Here is a 21,264-nt window from a genome sequence, read left to right as displayed (position 1 = left end):
AGTTCCAAAAGGCTGAATCTAAACATTGGACATGGGAGTCTCCCAATGGACGGTTACACAATGAAATAGACCACATCATATTCAACTGGCGGTTTTGCCTAACCGATGTTACTGTTGTTCCAAAATTCCAAACGGGATCAGATCACCGTCTTCTTCGTGCAAAATTCTACCTCATAGAACGATGAGAAAAGAATGCAAGGTTTAAGAAGAGGACTCCCAGAACAACCACCAACTGGGAACTCTTTGGCTCTATTGCGGCAACATGGGAAGATGCCATCATTGACAACATTGATGAGGAATACAATTGAACGATTCAGCACCTCCATGTTTGTGCAAGGAATGCCAAGAGAGAGATAACCACAAAAAACCACCTTTCTTCGAACACTCTTGAACTTATTCGCCAACGTGGCTTGGCACATGCCTCAGGCAACCAAAAGTGAACATCCGAAATGGCAAAACAGTGCAGAGAAGCCATCAAGGATGACCTCAAAAACAGGAGAGCAGCAGTACTGGTAGATGCAGCAGAAGCTGGGAAAAACATTCGTAATGCCCGCCTGTCCTTCACCAACTACAAAACCAAGATGACTGCCCTCCGACATCATGATGGATCTATCACATCTTCCAGAAGGGCAATGGAGAAGATTATTCATGACTTCTACTCAGATCTCTTTAATAGCCACATCCACTTGCCCACATACCACATACCACATGATGGATATGTCGTTCCCAATGTTCTCCCTTGCGAATTCCAACATGCCATCTTGTCGGTAAAGAAACAAAGAGCACCTGGCCCAGACAAGATCAGACCTGAACATCTGAAGAACTTATTATCAGTTCTCATCAATACATTGGCTCGGCTCTTCACACGCTACCTGTCTGAATGCAAGGTTCCATCCCAATGGAAAACCAGCAGGACTGTACTACTATACAAGAAAGGAGACATCCACGACATTGGCAACTATCGCCCAACCTGCCTATTGTCTGTCATCTACAAACTATTCACTCGAGTCATCCTGAATAAGATTAGCAGAACACTAGATGAAGGACAACCATGTGAACAAGCTGGATTCCGAAAAGGATTTAGTACCATTGACCATATCCACACGATTACTAAGCTCATTGAGGTTTCTCGGGAGTTGAAGATGCTGCTCTGTCTAATGTTCATTGATTTAAAGAAGGCTTTCGATTCTGTTGAGATGGAAGCGGTCATGGAAGCCCTAGCCAATCAGGGCGTACAAACTCAATACATCAGGATCCTTCATGAGCTCTATTGCAGATTCACTACCAAAATCTCACCATTCTACAAAGAAGTAATCATCCATATCAAGAGAGGGGTTCGGCAGGGTGATACCATTTCACCAAAACTCTTCAGTGTCACCCTCGAGAACATCATGCGATGACTGGAATGGGAAAGCATGGGAGTGAAGATAGATGGTCGGCAACTACACCACCTCCGCTTTGCTGATGACATCGTTCTAATAACACCAAACATTAGCCAAGCAGCACAAATGCTGAACGACTTTAACCGTGAATGTGGAAAGGTCGGACTACAGCTGAATCTTACGAAGACAATATTTATGAGAAACAGCCTGGCTCCTGACACTCCCTTCGCTCTCAACGGAACCACCATCTCCGAATGCAACAGTTATATATACCTAGGTCGAGAAATCAACATGATGAATGACCTGGCACCTGAGTTGCGCAGGAGGAAGAGAGCGGCTTGGAATGCCTTCAAGAGCATTGAAGAAATAACTAAAAGAACAAAGATCCTCCAGCTACGAGCACATCTCTTTGATTCCACTGTTCTTCCTGCATTAACATATGCCTCAGAGACCTGGACCCTATGAAAACGGGATGAGAATGCTATTCGGTATCTCAAAGAGGATATGCTTGGAATATCACGATTGGAACTATGCTTGGAATATCACGATTCACTCAAATGAGAGATAGAATCCAGAGTTCTGATCTTCGTCAATGCTCAAGAATCAGGGACGCTGTCTCATTTGCCAAGACATCAAAAATCAGATGGGCTGGACATGTAATGAGGTTTACAGACAACCGCTGGACTAGAGCCATTACTGATTGGATTCCACGGGACATCAAAAGATCACGTGGACGCCCACTTACAAGATGGTCAGACTTCTTCGTCAAGACCCTAAATGATCGGTTTGAGGCTCTGCATGTTCCTAAAATGAACAGATACCATTGGGCTACGCTAGCACGCAACCAGGATGAATGGAGACGTTACTGGCACCCACTCGAATAAATCGATGAATAATGGGGATTAAGTGATTAAGTGAAGTGATTAATTAAGAAATGTGGTCAGGGGTGGAGTGATATTACAGTGGGTAGGGCACTTGTTTTTCATGCCACCGAACCCAGCTTCTCAGATGGTGCCACTAGGAGTAATTTCTGAGTGCAAAGCATAGAGTAACAACTAACTACTGATGGCTGTGACCAAAAAATGAAACCATAAAAGAATTGAGGCCAGGGCAATGGCACAACCTTGGACAAAGTCAAATCAGGTTTAATCCCTGGGACCCCGTGTGGTCCTGAGTCCTTCACTCCTGAGGAGTAAAGTTGGGAGTGAGCCCTGTGCAGTACAAGGAATCCCCCACCCCAATAAGTAAAGAATTTAAATTGTTCCCTTTCTATAGACTGTACAAGCTACCAAGAGAAACTATGTGAAGGAGAACACTTGGAAGAACACCAGAGTTGCTGCTACTTGAGGTAACCTGTCATCAGATGCTGCTTGATTGATATCAAGAAATGCTTCTCCACTGGCTGTTCACAGAACTCCTGAAATAACTTTTAGTTTATTTCCACTTTGGCCTATATTCCCGTTTCTTTCAATGGAACGGTCTCTTATCTTCATTCATGATTTTAATCGATTATCCACCACAGGGATATCCTGATTAAACATGACAACAGCCAATGAGACATTTATTTTTATACCTTCATTTATGTCCAAACTCAGCTTTAGAAGAGGAAATTTTTATTTCCTAAAAAAAAAGTAAAATCTCTCTTGGCCGAATCAGATGGAATTCTGAATTTTAGAAGCTCAGCCATTAAATCCTTGCAGATGGCCCCTCAAAATAAAAGACCATCTAGCTACAAGTCTTTCAAGGTAAGTTCATCAGGCTCCGGTTATATTTTACCCCAACAAGGCAGGGGAGAATCCTAACCGTGACTCTTGCTCAGTACTGAGTTTTCAGTCCCTGGACAACGTTATATGACTTTCACTGAGTTGTAGTAATAAATAACTATGATATCTTAGGCCTTCATTTCAAGGAGCCATGCGGCACCTTTAATGTCATGTACCATGGCAGTCTCTGACTACATTGAAACAAGCCAGCAGGCAATACACAATTCTGGGGAATGAGAGCAGAGTTTCCTGACAGTGAATAAGGGGGTTAAAACATTGTATGGATCCTTCCAAATTCTATGCACAAAAATGTAACAAATCCGGCTGTGCTTCCCTTGGGAAATTAAATCTTGACATTTTGTCCTGTCCTGTACTGAGTACCTCTCCCTGGTGCTTGGTACAAATCTCATCTTCTCCTCTTCCCAAAGCCTTTCCCTCAACAAACTCTGTCAAGGTGGCCGGGGGTGGGGTATAGGGTGGAGGGGAGAAGGCATTAGAGGAATTTCAGTATAAAAGCAGAAAATAGAAATATAATTTGAAAGAAGAAGTATTAAGTGATCCTGAGAGAAGATAAAATTATAAACTATCCAATAGGCAAAACAAGACCTTCTTTATCCAATCTCAGTATTTTCAAATCAAGCATAAAATATTTGAAGTTAAAAAATATATACATATTTTAGATAAATCTCCTCACATTATTTAAATAAAAATTTGGGGGATTATACCCTGTGGTGCTCAGGATTTACTCCAGGCCCTGTGCTCAGGGGTCACTCCTGATGATTTTCAGAGGAAAACACAGTGTGACGGGATCGAATCCAGTTCATTGCTTGCAAAGCAAGCATCATACCTGCTATACATACATAAAAAATGTAGAGAACTAAGAGCTAAGGCTAGAAAAATACTTGATAAGTATAACTTTACTATACATCAAAGTGCTCTCTTTTATTTATTTCATTATCTATATAGCTCCTCTGTCCACATTATGACAACAAAATATAAACATAAAATTCATTACTGCAATATGAAACTTTAACACTTCTGTCCCTGCCAGTTCAGATTCTTTTGATTTCTACTGCTAGAAACTCAGTTTAAAATAGCCAACTTTGAAGCCGAGAGATAGTGCCCTCAAATAAAATGGCCCCTCAAAATAAAAGACCATCTGGGTAAGGTGCATACCTTGCATGGTGCCACACCTGACATCAATCCCTGGCACCCTATACAGTCCCTACACTCAGCACTGTCAGTAATGATTCCTGAGTTCATAACCCAGAAGTACGCCCTGGGTTTGCTTACAAACACACACACACACACACACACACACACACACACACATCAGTTAGAAGATAAAGAAAATTTGGGAAATGATAAGGATGATGGACAGAGCTGATTGAGCCATATTTCACAGAGAGGAGTCAAAATTGATTGGAAGGGGAAAATAATAGATATATTTACTTTAAAATATAAACAAAATAATTAAGAGAACAAAAAGATGATATAGCTATATTGGTGTTTATGGGGAGTAGATGGAAGAATAAAACTTCATTGAAAATTAGCAGAGCATGACTGACATAACCTGTTCAAGATTGATAGTTTCCAGAGCTAGGAAGTAATCACTAGAACTAAATCCTTACATGTCTTGAAGTGATGTAAGGTAGTAAGAGGCCAGAGAATTCTCTTATATATTTTTTTTAATTGTAGGATTACCTCTAATTTCTTTTGTTGTTGTTGTTGTTGTTGTTGTTGTTGTTTTTACCACAATTGCATTTCTCTAAATAAAAAAGTAATCACTGAAATGAGCAAATATAATTTAAAATACATTGCTATAAATGTCAGCTAAACGCAGTGGGCACACACTTTGCTTCTTTAAGAAAAGAAAACTTGAATGTGTTTTCACAATTCTAAGCTGAACAGGCCAACAGAAAAATTTGCTTGGTAGAATAACCGTGAAGTATTGCTATCAAAACAGATAACCCAGAAAGTTAACACACTGAATTCCTGATTGCTATGCATGAGGAGAAAGCTATGATGATGAAGGCAGAGTGCTAATGAAAGAAACCGAGATTCTGGTATGGTGGTCCAGAGAGATTAGAGCAGGCCTGCGGGTCTTCCTCAGTAGAAACATCTCAGGCACAAGCTGCATTACTTTCCACCTTCCACATTTCACTCAGTTTTGTCTAACTGGCAGAACCCAAATTAGGAAGAACCTGAGCTCTGAGGTCCTGGGAAATGTACATTTTTAACCTTCCTTTCAGCATTGAACAAGTTTGGCTAAATGAAAGCTGCCTGTCAATACACTATGTCACCACTTAAAGCAACATGTATTTTCAGTCTCTTAGAGGGAAACACCATTCTATAAAATTTATTTAAATGATTCTAAAGATCTTTCAAAATGTCATATTATAATAAAACATTTTTAATCTTTTGAAAATAGTTCTCAAAGGTAGAAATTAAAATATTCCATTTTATACAATCACTAATGATAATATGAAGGTGTGTTTTAATTTTTTCATTTGTAACTATGATACACATTTCAAATTGATTTAACTATTATTGTATTTGTATGCAGTGTGTCATATTAAAGTTGAAATAGAAGTTAAATTGTCTTTGTGAATGCAGGCAGCTGGAATTGCTATTCTGTTAGAGAAAATATGTGCTTGCATGATTCTACCAAGGTTAACCTTTACAAAGTTTTTGAATAGTCTTTTTTGTGTATGTCACATTAAAAACTTAGACCTGTTGAAATAGCTATGCTGACAATACACAGCAGAGAAAATTCATTACATCCAATCACTATTAATCAATGTACTATTATTACTAGTATTAGGTATTCTATTCAGCTCACATTAAATATATAAATCATAGACTATCAGAACTTTAAGATACAACCCAAAAAATACCAAAGGAATTGAAAATTAAAAAATACAAATTAAATTATTTCTATTAGTTTAACTAAAAAAGTTATTGAGTATGCTATAAAATAATTCATTCACTGAATATTTCTAAAGGGTTAAATGCTTAAATTTGTTCAAAAATGGATTAGATAAGTCTGGAGAAGAATTGACCAAGAAAATACTCTCATGTGAACACTTTTTTCAGACTCAAAAATAATTACAAAAATAAAATCAGGGGCAAAATAGAATTTAACTTATACAAAAATGTTAATTTAAAAGAAAATTCATTAGTATTTTTCTAGGGTGCTATCATTTGCTTGCTGTTTTTAGCCCTAACCTGAATCCTGGAACTACAACTATGCTAAGCACATATTCATTCAGTAATAACAGGTAAACTTGAGTGGATAACTGCGAATGAAATCATTAAACTTCATTTATGCTGTCAGAGTAGATTAGTTAGAAAATGCAGAAAAACATCAAACCACCACTGATATAGCAGAAATGGAAGAGGGGGAAATGGAAATTTGAAAATGGTAGCAATTAAAGTTTCCTGAACATTTCTAAATGGACATAGAATAAAACAAATTGATAAAATTTTGCATACAAAAATACTGTATTACAATTACATTCACTATATCCTTATATGACAGACATCTATAAAAGCATTAATAAAAATTAAATTTTACTCTTTTTTGTGATATAGAGTCTTTATAAACATATCATAGATATCTGGATAAGAAAAATGGCACCAATTCTGTATAACAAGAGTTACTCTCAATTTCATTGCTAATACTAAAAATAGCTTTCAATTTACATTACCAATCTATTTGTGGAATATAAAGTAAAAGAATGGGGTACTAACACCCAAGAATAGTAAAAATAAGCATCAGGTGGATTGCTCCACAGCTTGAAAGCCATCCTCACACGCTGGGGGAAGGGGCAGCTCACCACCCAGTAATGGGTGCTGGAGAGCCTGCTCGGGATGGGAGATACACGCTGAAAATAGACTATAGACTTAACATGATGGCCACTTAATACCTATATTGCAAACCATAACACCCAAAACCCAAAAGGAGAGAGAGAGAGAGAGAGAGAGAGAGAGAGAGAGAGAGAGAGAGAGAGAACAAAAGGGAATACCCTGCCATAGAAGTGGGGTGGAATGGAGGAATGGGGTGGGAGTGGGGGAAGGCATACTGGGACCATTGGTGGTGGAGAATAGGCACTGGTGGAGGGATGGGTGCCCGATCATTGCATGACTAAAATGTAACCACAAAAGTTTGTAAGTCTGTAAATGTACCTCATGGGGATCCACTAAAATATATACATATATATGGTAAAAATAATAGTGTAAAAATATCCCAGTAACAGCTGTGTTAAGATGATTTTTACATGATGTGTATTTGAAAATTTGTGTCACCAGTCATATTTATTTTATATTTTATAAAATTTAATACAAGAAAGTATAGTTTAAGAGTGAAATAAATATAGGGGTTGATGAGATAGTACAGGAAGTAATGCACTTGCCTTGCACATGAGCCTCTTTGGCCAACTCTGGGTCAATCTCTAGAACATGTGGTCCCCTGAATACCAACTAGGGTTCCTCCTAATCACAGAACCAGAATAACTGTTGAGCACTGCCAGATATAACCTAATCCCTGACCCTCACTTACACCCACCAGAAAAAAAAGAAGAAATATAAATATATAGCAGTGCACATGTATATTGGGGTGGGGGTGCACATTCAGTATATTCAGGGTTTACTCCAGAATCTTCACTCAGTTATCACTCTTCATGGGGCTCCAGGGACCATATGGGGTGCTGAGAACTGAATCTGGTGTGGGTGCATACAAGGCAAGCACCTGACACAGTGTAATATCTCTCGGTTCAAATATCTCTGTGTGTACATGTGTACATAAGACCTGCTTATATTATCAGGAAAGAAAAATCCACTTGCATTTTATTTGAAAGAATCTGAACAGATGTTCACTCAAGTTCTATTCATTAAGCAGTCAAATAAACGTGCTTTTGAGACATGCAGCAGAAAAAGCTTTCAGTTTAGGGATGCATTTTCTCTCTTTTGAAAGTACTTTCATAAAACATTCTTTAGTCAAGTATAAAGACACCTGCTGCCTCTATTTTATAGCCTCAAATATATACATATATGTGTGTACATATATATGGACCATGCTATAACATTACAATATGCTCTAGAAAAGGATAACTAGAACCAAAACTTGATTTGACTTGAATTGATAAATTTAAAGTAATCTAAAATAATTAAAACTAATAGCAAAAATTAAAATATATGAGTAATTGTTAAGAATAATATCCCAGCTGGATTGTTAGATGTGATATAAAGCTGAATTTTATATACACAGCAAAGTTTAGTCACCTAAAAATAATTTATTTCTGAAAGATAAAATGTGCTTTATAGCAGTAAAATTTGGAAGTATCAATAAACTGATTTAAAGTTACATAGAAACAGAATGCTTTACTCAAAAGAAGATTTTTTTTTATAGTATTGCTCTCAACAATAGCAAAATATCTACATTTTAAGGAGACCAATATATAAAGCATTCACATAAAAGATGTGAAACCCCACATTACATCAATACCTTAATGGATACTGTAATGGATACTGTAATGAGTAATGCATAATTTGCTTCAAGTAATGCATATTTGTATATTGAAGAAATGTTTAAGACTCATATTTTCATTTGTTTATCTAAGTCAAATATTCACTGGTCTAAAAAGCATGATGAGCAAATGAGTCAATTAAATGCTGATTGTTTCATTTCAACCAGAGTCTGTTAGGTTGAAAATGTTAGAACCAGAACAAACATAAATTAATTTTATGAAAAGAGCAGATCTAAAGAAATCAAACCTGCTATATATTATATGTTAACATATAAACAAGACAAAATGTGATAAAAGTTATTTTTAAATTTAAGTAATGGATTTACTTTATATACCACTCTGATATTTTGAATCAAGAGATTTTTTTCTTAACCAAATGAGTGTATCTTTTTAAATCTTATTGTTATCAGGAGCTAAAGAGGTAGTACAACAGATTTGTTGATTGCCTTGTACATGACAACTCAGGTTGGGGTCCCCAGCATCCCATATGGACCCTGAGCAGTGACAGGAGTAATTCCTGAGTGCAGAGCCAAGAGTGAACACTAACGACATCTGGTTTGGCCCCAAAATAAAAATCAAAAATAAATAAATATTTTTCATTATCATTTTCTTCTAATTTTAAAATTCGAAGAGCTCATAGCTACTAAATGCATGTCCAAAATTGTCTGAAAAATATTGGTATAAATTAAACTGTAAAATTATGGAAAAATGATGAGATATTATAAATATTAAAATAACTAAATTTAAGTATACAAATTTTGAGGAAAATTTGGTTGTAAATAGGACATAGCTGTATGATAGGATAATCCATTAAACAGACCAAATTATTGATATAATAAAAATACCGAAGATATCTATAACATTTTTATGATATTTAATTTTTACAAAAATATCCTCCTGGTTAACTTAAAAGTAGTGTTTAAGAAAGTGAAACAGTGGCCGGAGCAATAGTACAATGGGTAGGGTATTTGCCTTGTACTCAGCTGATTTGGATTCAATCCCCCGCATCCTGTTTGGTCCCCTGAGCATTGCCATGAGCTATTCTTGTTTACAGAGCCACAAATAACCCCTGAGCATCTCCAGTTTGACCCCAAAAGCAAAAAAAAAAAAAAGTGAAATGGGCTGGAGATACTATAGAGGATAAGGCATGAGGCAAGGAATCTATCCCTAGCCCTTCAATAATTTCTGATTGACAAACAGGAATAACTCCTGAGCAATGTTGGATGACCCAAAAACAAAAAAAACATTGAAACGGGGGCCAGAGCGATTGCACAGCAGGTAGGGCATTTGCCTTGCACGCGGTAGACCCAGGTTTGATCCCTGGCATTCCATATGATCTCCCAAGCAACCGCCAGGAATAATTCCTGAGTGCAAAGCCAGGAATAACCCCTGAGCATTTCTGGGTGTGTCACAAAAAAGGAAAAAATAAAACAAATTGGCTTCTTTAAAAAAAATGGAAACAATAGCAGTTATGAAAAATGTTATGAAAAACAAACATCTGTTATAAAAAACAAACATAAGGGGTGAATATAACAATACTATGTGATGTAAAAAAATCAACAACAGCTTTTAAATTTTTAATGGATCAAAATGGCTTTTCAAAGAATCATGAACTTCTAACTGAAAGTCTGTAAATACCAGAATTTTATCCCAGAACTTATACATAAAAATATTAATGAATGTGTTAGGTGTATGTGATTGTTGTATGAAAATAAGAATATCATTCACTTGAGTCTGCGCTCCTTCCACAGTTTCCATATATCCTCCTAAATGTTACAATTTTCCCGTATGTTTTATTCATTAAAACAATCTCAAAAACTCCCAAATTGATGTAAAATTATGTTAATATATCTAAAATGTAAATATTATGGCTGATTACATTGTCAGAGGCAATTTCTGACTGAAAAATAAAATCAACATAATGATGATAATATATTGTTCTTTTATTTGGATACATGAATATCTAACTAAAGGCCTAGAAAAATACAGACAGAAATCCAGAGATGCTAGCAAAGAAGTAAAACTTAATGAGATCCATTCTATTTTTCCAACTTGTGAAAATTAAGTTTAAATTGGAACACTGTATGACTGAAACCAAATCTTGAACAACTATGTAATGCTCTATCTCACAGTGATTCAATTAGATTTTTTTTAATTAAAAAAATAAAATTTGGTATGAATTTCTGGATAGGGTGGGTAGGGACAAGGAATAAGTTTGAAGTGGGAAGAAAGAATAAAAGTAAAACTCAGTGTTCAACAAAAGGAGAAGATGAAGTTCATAGCTATAGAAATGGAATGTATAAGGGCAGAGAGGATCCAGAATCAGTTTAGTTTAATTCAGTACACCACCAGGGACCCTAGACAAAGATGCTTTGTAACAGATAAAGGTAGGGCGGGTAATTATTACTATCCTAGATATAAAATCTAATTTCATATCAAGTGAGCAAAGACTTCTAGTCACAAATTTTGCATAAACTCAAGTAGTTTGGGTCCTTAAGGCACAAACAGCAAATCCTATTTGAAGGTTTTCTGTTCAAAACTGCTTCCAAATAAATTTCCAAGGAAACAAAAAACATAGCTCACAGCGAAACATAACTAAGCAGTGCAAAGCAGGATAATGTCAAGGGGAATCAGCAGGAGTCAACCGAGCAGAGTTAATAAGTGAAGGCTGGAGTTAATTCTGACACAGTTCTAATCAAGTTGAAAAGGAAGTGCAGAAAGAAAATAGGATAGAATTAGTAATTGAAGGGACTATGGCAGACACTACCCATGCTGATGAAAGGCGGTCAATAATTTTTTTTAAAAAAAAGCCTGAATAAACATCAAAAAAAAAAAGAAAAAATAATCCATACCAAACATAATATTGTAAGGATGCGGCATATTAATGTCAAAAGTTCTTCAAATAGACAGATAAATGGCACAGAATACCACATAGGAGGTATGTTTAACAGAAAGCTGAACTAAAAGGGAAGCCAGACGTCAGAGAACTGACATCTTGAAAGTTACAATGTGAAATAACAAAAGCATTTAAGGCAATACTTGGCTAAATTTCAATGAGCGGGGAGGAAAAAAAAACATTAAAAGTATACACCAACAAACATTTCTTTCCAAAGTGAACCTCTGAAAGGTGTATTGGGGGTTGGAAAAAAATGGTAATGGGGTGGATCATAATAAAACAAAAATATTATTTTTCTTAATATTTTTTCAATGTATTTGTATTTACTGTATGGTACAGGATGTATTTCAGGTTATCAGAGCAAATCAACTGGCACAGGTGACAAAATTATTCCATCCAAGGCTTTATTTCAGATGAGAGCAGAGACAGAAAAAAAAAAACAGTTAATTTTCCAAGTGGATACTTCAGTTGCATGGGAGAAATTGGTTACTATTATTTATTTAAGATATATAAAATGGGGTCAAAGAGATAGCCCAGTGGGTATGGAGATTGCATCTATGAAGGGGTTGATCCCTGACACCCCATTCGGTACCTGAGCTCTGTCAGAAATCATCCCTTAGTTCAGAGTCAGTAAGAAGTCCTGAGCACTCCCAGGTGTGAGGTCAAAAGAGAAAAAAAGGAAAAGAAGAAGAAAAGGAAAAGGAAAAACGGCTGAGGATGCAGCTTAGATGTAAAGGACATCCCATGCATGTATGTGTCCCTGAGTTCTGTACCTCCCTGTCACTTGTACTGCCTAAGTAAATGAGCAATAAAAACAGGCGCAAGAAATATACATAATAAAAGGAAACAAAAATAAGAGGAGCAATGGGATATATGTAAAGTCATTTACATTCTTATATGCATTCCTCAGTGGCATGTAAATACATGAGTCAAACACAATTAATAAAACAGTAATAAATGGTGTTAGTTCTGAACAGATAAAAGTTTAAATAGGGAACAATAATAACATCGAAGCCAGAAGGGATGAAAAAGAAGGTAATTTATTTTAGTATCCATATATAATTGAGGATAAATATATTTATAATAATTCAAAAACTAAATAATTTTATTGATTTTTCAATTATAATTTTAATTTTATTTTTCAATTTTATTTTTAAAAAATTTTTATTAGTGAAACACCATGAGGTACAGTTGTAGATTTCCAAATTTTAGTGCTTGGGTTTCAATTATACAATGATCAAGTACCCATCCCTCTACCAGTGCCCATTCTCCACCATCAATGATCCCAGTATCCCTCTCATCACCCCCCAACCCCCCTCCATCCCATCCTGCCTCTGTGGCAGGGCACTCCCTTTTGTTCTCTCTCTCCTTTTGGGTGTTGTGATTTGCAATAGAGGTATTGAGTGGCAATTATGTTCAGTCTACAGTCTACTTTCAGCATGCATATCCCATCTTGGGTGAATCCTCCCAAAACCTTTTACGTGGTGTTCCCTTCTCTATCTGAACTGCCTTTCCCCCCAGAATGTGCAGCTGGCCTCCAAGTCATGGAGTGAACCTCCTGGTACTTATTCTTGGGAGTTAGTCTCCTATTGTGTTACTTTATATTTCCCAGATGAGTGCAGTTTTTCTGTCTGTCCCTCTCTTTCTGACTCATTTCACTTAGCATGATACTTTCCATGTAGAACCACTTGCATGTAAATTTCATGACTTCACCTTTTCTAATAGCTGTATGGGCTGGAGCAATAGCACAGCGGTAGGGTGTTTGCCTTACAAGCAGCTAACATGGCCGACCTGAGTTCGATTCCTCCGCCCCCTCTCGGAGAGCCCGGCAAGCTACCGAGAGTATCTCGCCCGCATGGCAGAGCCTGGCAAGCTACCCATGACGTATTCGATATGCCAAACACAGTAACAACAGAGTCTCATGATGGAGACATTACTGGGCCCGCTAGAGCAAATCAATGAACAACAGCTGTACAGTACTCCATTGTGTAGATGTACCAGTTTCTTTAACCAGTCATCTGTTCCTGGGCACTCAGTTTTTTTCCAGATTCTGGCTATTGTAAACAGTACTGCGATGAACAAACAAGTGCGGATGTTACTTCAACTATACTTTTTTTCATCTCTGGGATATATTCCCAGGAGTAGTACTGCTGGGTCAAAAGGGAGCTCTATTTCTAATTTTTTTGAGTAGCATTCATACTGTTTTCCAAAAGGGCTGAACCAGTATGCATTCCCACCAGCAGTGTAGGAGGTTCTCTTTCTTCCCACATCCACGTCAATACTAGTTGTTTTTGTTATTTTGGATGTGTGCCAGTCTCCGTGGTGTGAGATGGTATCTCATAATTGTTTCGATCTGCATCTCCCTGATGATTAGTGCTGAAGAGCATATTTTTCATGAGCCTTTTTGCCATTCATATTTCTTTCTTGAAAAAGTTTCTGTTCATTTCATCACCCCATTTTCTGATGGGATTGTATGGTTTCTTCTTGCAGAGTTCAACCAGTGCCTTATATATCCTTGACATCAACCCCTTGTCTGATGGGTATTGGGTAGACTGTCTTTGTCTTTGTATTTTGGTCACTGTATCATTTGCATTGCAGAAGCTTCTTAGTTTAAGATAGCCCCATTTGTTTATCTCTGTTTCCACTTGGTTGGTCAGTGGAGTGTTGTCTTTGAAGATACTGTTAGCTTCAATATCGCTGAGGGTTTTGGCGGCCTTATCTTCAATGTACCTTATGGATTCTGGCCTGATGTTGAGGTCTTCAATCCATTTTTATCTGACTTTTGTGCATGTTTTAGGTCTATTTCTAAGCCTATATTTTTGAATGTGGTTGTCTAGTTATGCCAGCACCATTTGTTAAAGAGGCTTCCCTTGCTCCACTTCACATTTCTTGCTACCTTATCAAAGATTAGATGTTTATACATTTGGGGTTGTGTGTAAGGATATTACACCCTATTCCTTTGATCTGTGGTTATGCCTTTGTTCCAGTACCACGCTGTTTTAATTATTACTGCTTTGTAGTAGACTTTGAGGTTGGGGAGGGTAATGTCTCCCAACGTCTTTTTCCCAAGAATTGCTTTAGCTATCCATGGGCGTTTGTTGTTCCATATGAATTTCTGGAGTGCTTGATCTATTTCTTTGAAGAATTTCATGGGTATCCTTATAGAGTTCACAATAAATCTGTATAATGCTTTGGGGGAATACTGCCATTTTGACAATGTTAATTCTTCCTATTCATGAGCAGGGGATATGTTTCCATTTCCTTGTGTCCTCTTTTATTTCATGGAGTAGTGTTTTGTAGTTTTCTTTGTAGAGGTTCTTTACCTCTTTAGTTAGGCTGATTCCAAGGTACTTGATTTTCTGGGGCACAAGTTTTCTGAGGATTTTTTTTTCATGTCACTTTCTTCTGTCTCATTATTGGCATATAAGAAGGCCATGGATATTGGGGTGTTAATGTTATAGTCTGTGACTTTACTGTACAAGTCTATTGTTTCTAGGAGTTTCTTGGTAGATGATTTAGGATTCTCTAGATATAATACCATATCATCTGTGAATAGTCAGAGCTTGATTTCTTCCTTTCATATCTGGATGCCTTTAATGTCTTTTTCTTGTCTAATCGCTATTGCAAGTAATTCCAGTATTATATTGAACAGAAGTGGTGAGAGCGGGCATCCTTATCTTGTCCCTGATCTTAGAGGGAAGGCTCTTAGTTTTTCCCCTTTGAGAATAATGGTTGCCATAGGTTTGTTGTAAATGGCTTTGACCATCTTGAGGACGATTCCTTCTAAACCCTTCTTGGTGAGAGTTTCATCATAAATGGGTGTTGAATCTTGTCAAATGCTTTCTCTGTGTCTATTGATATGATCATAGGTTTTTATCTTTACTTTTGTTGATATGAAGGATTATGTTGATTGATTTCCAAATGTTAAATCATTCTTGTATCCCCGGGATGAATCTCACTTGGTCGTGGTATATGATCTTGTTGATGAGTTGTTGGATTCTATTTGCTAATATTTTCTTCGTGTATATATAATGTAATTTTTGCACATATAATACAATCTTCTCATCCATGTTCATCAGGGATTAGCCTATAGTTTTCTTTTTTTGGTAGTGTCTTTGTTTGATTTTGTAATTAGGGAGATATGTACCTCATAGAAACTGTTTGGGAGAGTTCATGTTTCTTCAATTTCCTGGAAAAGCTTGAGAAGAACTAGCAACCAGTCCTCCTTAAATGTTTGGAAGAATTCTCTAGTGAATCCATCTCGGCATGGGATTTTTTGGGGGTTAGACTTTTGATTATGTTTCAATTTTCTTGATATGAATGGGTCTATTAGGGTATTCCAAGTCTTCTTGGTTCAATCTTGGGAGATTATAGGAATCTGTGAATTTATCCATTTCTTCTAGGTTATCTTGTTTTATTTCATACAGACTCTCAAAGTAGTCTCTGATGATCTTTTGAATTTCATTGGTTTCTGTTGTTATGTCCCTTTATCATTTCTGATTTGGTTTATTAGGGTTCTCTCTCTCTCAATCTCTCTCTCTCTCTCTCTCTCTCTCTTTTTCTTTGTGAGTACTGCTAGTGATTTATCAATCTTGTTTATTTTTTCAAAGAATCAGATCCTGGGTTCATTGGCCTTTCAGATTTTTTGTGGGGTTTCCATGTCACTAATTTTTGCTCTAAGTTTTATTCTTTCATTCCTTAGCCGGATTTAGGTTCCTTTTGTTGATCTTTTTCTAGGATCTTGAGCTGTGATGTCAGGTTATCTCTGTAGAACCTTTCTTCCTTCCTTAGGAATGCTTGCATAACTATAAACTATCCTCTTGACATGGCTTTAGCTGCATCCTATAGGTTCTGGTAGCTCATGTCTTCATTCTCATTTGTTTCCAGGTATCTCTTGATTTTGTCCTTGACTTCTTTCCTAACCCACTCGTTGTTCAACACTGAGTTGTTTAATTTCCAGGTGATTGATTTGGTTTTCTGTGTCTGTGTGTGATTCGCTTCTATCTTCAGCGCATTGTGGTCTGAAAAGAATGTTGATACTATTTCTATCTTCCTGATTCTATTGAGGTATGTTTTGTGGCCTAGCATGTGGTTTATTTTGGAAAATGTTCCATGTGTACTGGAAAAGAATATGTATTCTTTCTTTTGGGGATACAAAGCCCTGTAGAGGTCTCTCCCCACCCCCCTCTTCCATTTTTTCTTTCAAAGCCAATGTTTCCTTGCTGAGTTTTGTTCTTCTGATCTATCCAGAAGTGATAAGGTGGTATTGAAGTCTCTGACTACTATTGTATTGCTGGCAATGTCCTCCTTAAAATATGTTATCAGTTGTTTTACGTATTGAGCTGGTCCCTCATTAGGTGTATATACATTCAAGTGTGATTTCTTCCTGTTGTACATATACCTTGATAAATACAAAATGGCCTTCACTGTCCCTTCTAATCATTTTCAACCTGGAATTTATGTTGTTGGATACTAGGATGGCCACCCCAGCTTTTTTGAGGGAGCTGTTTGTTTGTAGGATTGTTTACCATCCTTTAATTTTGAGTCTGTGTTTGCTCTGACTGTTCAGATGTGTTTTTGTGGGCAGCAGAATGTTGTTTCAGTTTCTGGATCCATTTTGCCATTCTATGTCTTTTCATTGGTGCATTCAGACCATTGGCATTGAGAGAGATTATTGTCATGGGTTTTTGTGCCATCTTTCTGTAAGGGTTGGTTGTGTTTTTCATCTTGTCTTACAGGAGCCTCTTTATCCGTATTTTAGGTTTGGTTTTGAGTCTATGAAGTTCCTGAGCTGTTGTTTATATATAAAATGGTGTATTGTTCCATCAAGTTTGAGTGACAGTTTAGCTGGATAAAATATTCTTGGTGAGGCATTCATTTCATTGAGTTTTTTCACTCTATTCCACCATTGTCTTCAGGCTTAGAGGGTTTCCTCTGATAGGTCTGCTGAGTATTGCTGCTTGCAGTATTGTGTCTCTATTCATTTATCCATCATCCATCATTCTATGATATGCCTTGGAGTGTTTTTATTAGGGTCTCTTTTAGCTGGCACCCTTCTGGCTCCTTGGATCTGTATGTCTACATCCTTTAACTCTGGGAACTTTTCAGCAATGATTTCTTTGACTGTGGCTTTTTCATTGGGGTTGCCTCCCTGTTCTTCTGGTACTCTGATGAATCTAATGTTATTCCTCTTGGCATCATCCCCTAGGTATCTGATTCACCTTAGAGCTATTTTGAGGTCTTTTCCCATTGTTTGTTTTTTTCTATACGATTTCTGCTGTTCATCTTCAAGCTCACTATACTGTTTTCACTGCAGTCATTCTACTATTGAGGGCACTCACTGAGTTTTTAATTTTATCTACCAGAAAAAAAATATATATATATATTATATATATTAAATCTCTGTTCTGTTTCTCTTGCCATTGTAAATTACATAACAGTGGGAAAGAATCAAGTTTATTTCTGTTAAATTTGGTGTTAGCTGTAAATGCTTCTATAAATATTCTGTATCAAATTTAAAGAGCCTTTTATTTACAGTTTACTGAGTTTATAATAACTTGGTATTGGGTTTTTTCAAATTATTTTTCTCCATTTATTAATATTATTCTATTCAATTTCTAGTTTCTTGTGGTGATTATATTAATCAACTTTCAAACTCTAAGCAAACCAATGTTACATAACTGGAATAAATCCTATTGATTGTGGTCTTTAACTCATTTCATACTTTTTTGCATTCAAATTGTTTGATGCTGGTAATTGAATTTAACTACATCATTACTGATTTTCTGCCTGTTGTATCTGCTCTTTCTTGATAGAGGACTGAACATGTTTCTATCTAATTCTTGAAATAGTTCTATCAAGTTTTATTTCTTGTATCTTGATATTTTGTTATATCGTGAAAACATGGGAAGAATGTCTTTTTTTATTCCTAATTTTTTTTGGGAAATTTGACTCACAATTATATGATATGCTTACTTTTTAAAATTTACTTTTATTGTCGTTTACAATAAAACTGTGTTTTAGTGTGGTTTGCAATAGTGTAAATGCTCATTGTTTGGGGGTAAACCATTACTGTGTAATACCCACACTGAATGAACTTTTATCACCATCCTTAAATCTCCATCCATCTGCCTTCTTTTAATTCCTGCCTACTTTGTAACCTCAGTTCTTTTGTTAGAACTGTCCAAAAACACTGTCCTCCTGTTGTTCATCGATTTGCTCAAGTGGGCCCAGTAACTTCTCCATTTTGAGACTTGTTGCTACTGTGTTTGGCACATTGAATACGTCACAGGTAGCTTGCCAGGCTTTGCTGTGAGGGCGAGATACTCTCGGTAGCTTAACAGGGTCTCCAAGAGAGGTGGAGGAATCGATCCCAGCTCTGCCAGGCTGGCTGCGCACAAGGCAAATGCCATACTGCTGTGCTATCGCTCCAGCCCTATGTTGTTAGAAACTTGAGATAATTTTTTCATTAGTCACAGTTTATTGTCTTATTTATTTATATATGAAATAAGAATAAGATGATCTATTGTTAATCTTTATTAGTTTTTTATAATTTTCCTGACTTCTAAGTCTTGCATGAATGAAATCTTTATAGATATCCCTGCTTTGTTCTCTGCTAAAATATCAGAAGGATATATAGCCTATGTGTTCAAATAAACTTAAGCCATCAGTTTTTATACTTAGAGTGGACTTCTTATAGAAATATTCCTTGTTTTTATCTTAAAATGTAAACAATAGAAATGTATTTATGACTAAGCTTATATATAAAAATATTTAAAATAGTACCTATATATAAGCCTTCATGTCATTGACTTTGTTCAAATTTTAATGCACTTTTTTATTTTCTTATCTTGAAAAAAATTAATTAAAAGTTTACCCCATTTATGCTACTTCTGACTATACACTAATTAAATTAGGAGAGCATTTAATTGATATTTAGATAGCTTAATAGTAGCGCTACTATTTTACACTTATCTTCACTGACATTTTTAAGATTGCATTATGATATTACATGTTTCTGGGAAATTTTTGTAAATCGAAAATAGTTACCTTCTAATTTTTTTAAATAATTTCTGTTACATCAGCATTCATTGATTGATAGGAATACAGCATTGTGAAAACATGATAATAAAATAGCTCCCAAATGATTGGTCCTTTCAGGTTCCATTTCTTACTTCACACTCAAACTCAGTTGAGAGTTATTTCTTGATTTTTTTTTTGCTTATTGATATTTCCACAGATTTCTCCTTAAGAAATTTGCAATTTTTCTTTGATATCTGTATTCCAAATGATCTATATTACAAATAGTGAAAGATCTATATTTTAAATAGTGAAAGTCATATTACTCCACATCTACATTAATTCTTCTCCATGTGTAGGATTACACTGTTCTGATCTTCCTGCATAGCCTCAGATAGTTTAGGTTTTTTGGTTGCTCTCATCACAGTGCTCCCTTTCCTCTGTGTTTATTTGTAACTTCTTTCTTTGTGCTCTGTTGACTTGTAAATATTGTTTTTCTCTTCTCCCTAAGTCCTTCGCATTGTCCTTATTGTATGGACATAAGAAGACATGCTTTTGCAATTGACTCTTAGTGGTATTTCATTCTTGGGCATCTGCTTTCTCAATTTAAGCCTCAGTTTCCCTTACTTCCTTGTGCCCCTAAAAGCAGGGTCCCAACGAGGGACTGGATAGAACTAGGGCAAGCCGTAAACTATGTGCTACCGTGGCATCGAGATGGACCTGGCCAAAGTCCCATAATGCTTAACTATAAGTTAAGAGTTTGGTCATGGACAAATGCTGTCATGATCCAAAAAGTCATAACTAGATTTGGACCCTGCTAGGGGTCCAAAGATTAATCTGACCTGAGCACTGTAGTCTGAGTCTGTGGCAAGATATTCCCAGGAGAGCTGCCCTACAAGTCTCAATGTTATCTCTTACTGTGTCCATACAAAAATAGCTAGTAATTTTTCCTCTGTTTCAAATTTTGTGGTTTTTTTTTTTTTATAAAAAGAAAAAGGGGGAGATGTAGGATAACACTGTTCTGTCCTTCCTGCATAGCCTCAGGAATAGTTGATAGTTGATAGTTTATTGATAGTTTATTGGACTGAGGAAAAGAGAAAAACACCTTAAGGAGGTATTTTGCCTGGGGCAGTTAGGAAGGGCTTTAAAATACCTTTTAGGTGGGCCCTCAGGAAGGGTTTTCTTATGTTAATTTGGCTACCTGTCTGGTGGAGTGTCAGTCCAGACTGCAGGGGAGTTGGAGAGACAAGGGTGCTGGAGAGAGAGAGAATAGGGCTGCAAGATGGACCACAGAGAGACTAGCAAGGGGAACATGTGCTTGAGAGAACCTAGGCCCTCCATAACATAAATTTCTTCTATGGGATAAACTTTCTTGTAATGAACTGCTACTAAGATCAACCGGCCTGGCCCTCGTCTCTTGCTTTATCTGTCCTTGGCCAACAGCTGTCCTGATCCAGGTCACACACAGAGGCTCTAGCGCACCATGGTGGTGAAACAGAGCCCGCAAACACACAACCTTCTGTGTGCATAGTTTTTTACACTTCATGCACTTACTAATTTCGTTTAATCATTTCAGTCAGCATAACATACTGGATATAAATAAAGAGGTCATGCTTTTATATGTTAACTTTTTACAAATAATTAATAATTAATTTCTGAAGATAACGCTTGTCCCT

At 36.5% G+C, this 21,264-nt stretch overlaps 1 protein-coding gene and 1 pseudogene across 1 annotated transcript in view; one reads left to right on the top strand and one right to left on the bottom strand.

Moving 5' to 3' along the window:
* SPAG16 (sperm associated antigen 16) overlaps positions 1-21,264 on the bottom strand; it is a 1,095,878-nt gene that overhangs the window by 688,253 nt on the left and 386,361 nt on the right. The window lies entirely within an intron of this gene.
* The window catches only part of LOC130021135 (mediator of RNA polymerase II transcription subunit 4-like), a 30,453-nt pseudogene continuing 20,733 nt past the window's right edge, over positions 11,545-21,264 (top strand).

The sequence above is a fragment of the Sorex fumeus genome, unplaced genomic scaffold, assembly GCF_029834395.1.
Source record: "Sorex fumeus unplaced genomic scaffold, SorFum_2.1 ptg000014l, whole genome shotgun sequence".
NCBI lineage: Eukaryota > Metazoa > Chordata > Mammalia > Eulipotyphla > Soricidae > Sorex > Sorex fumeus.
This window is presented reverse-complemented; position numbering and strand designations above follow the sequence as displayed.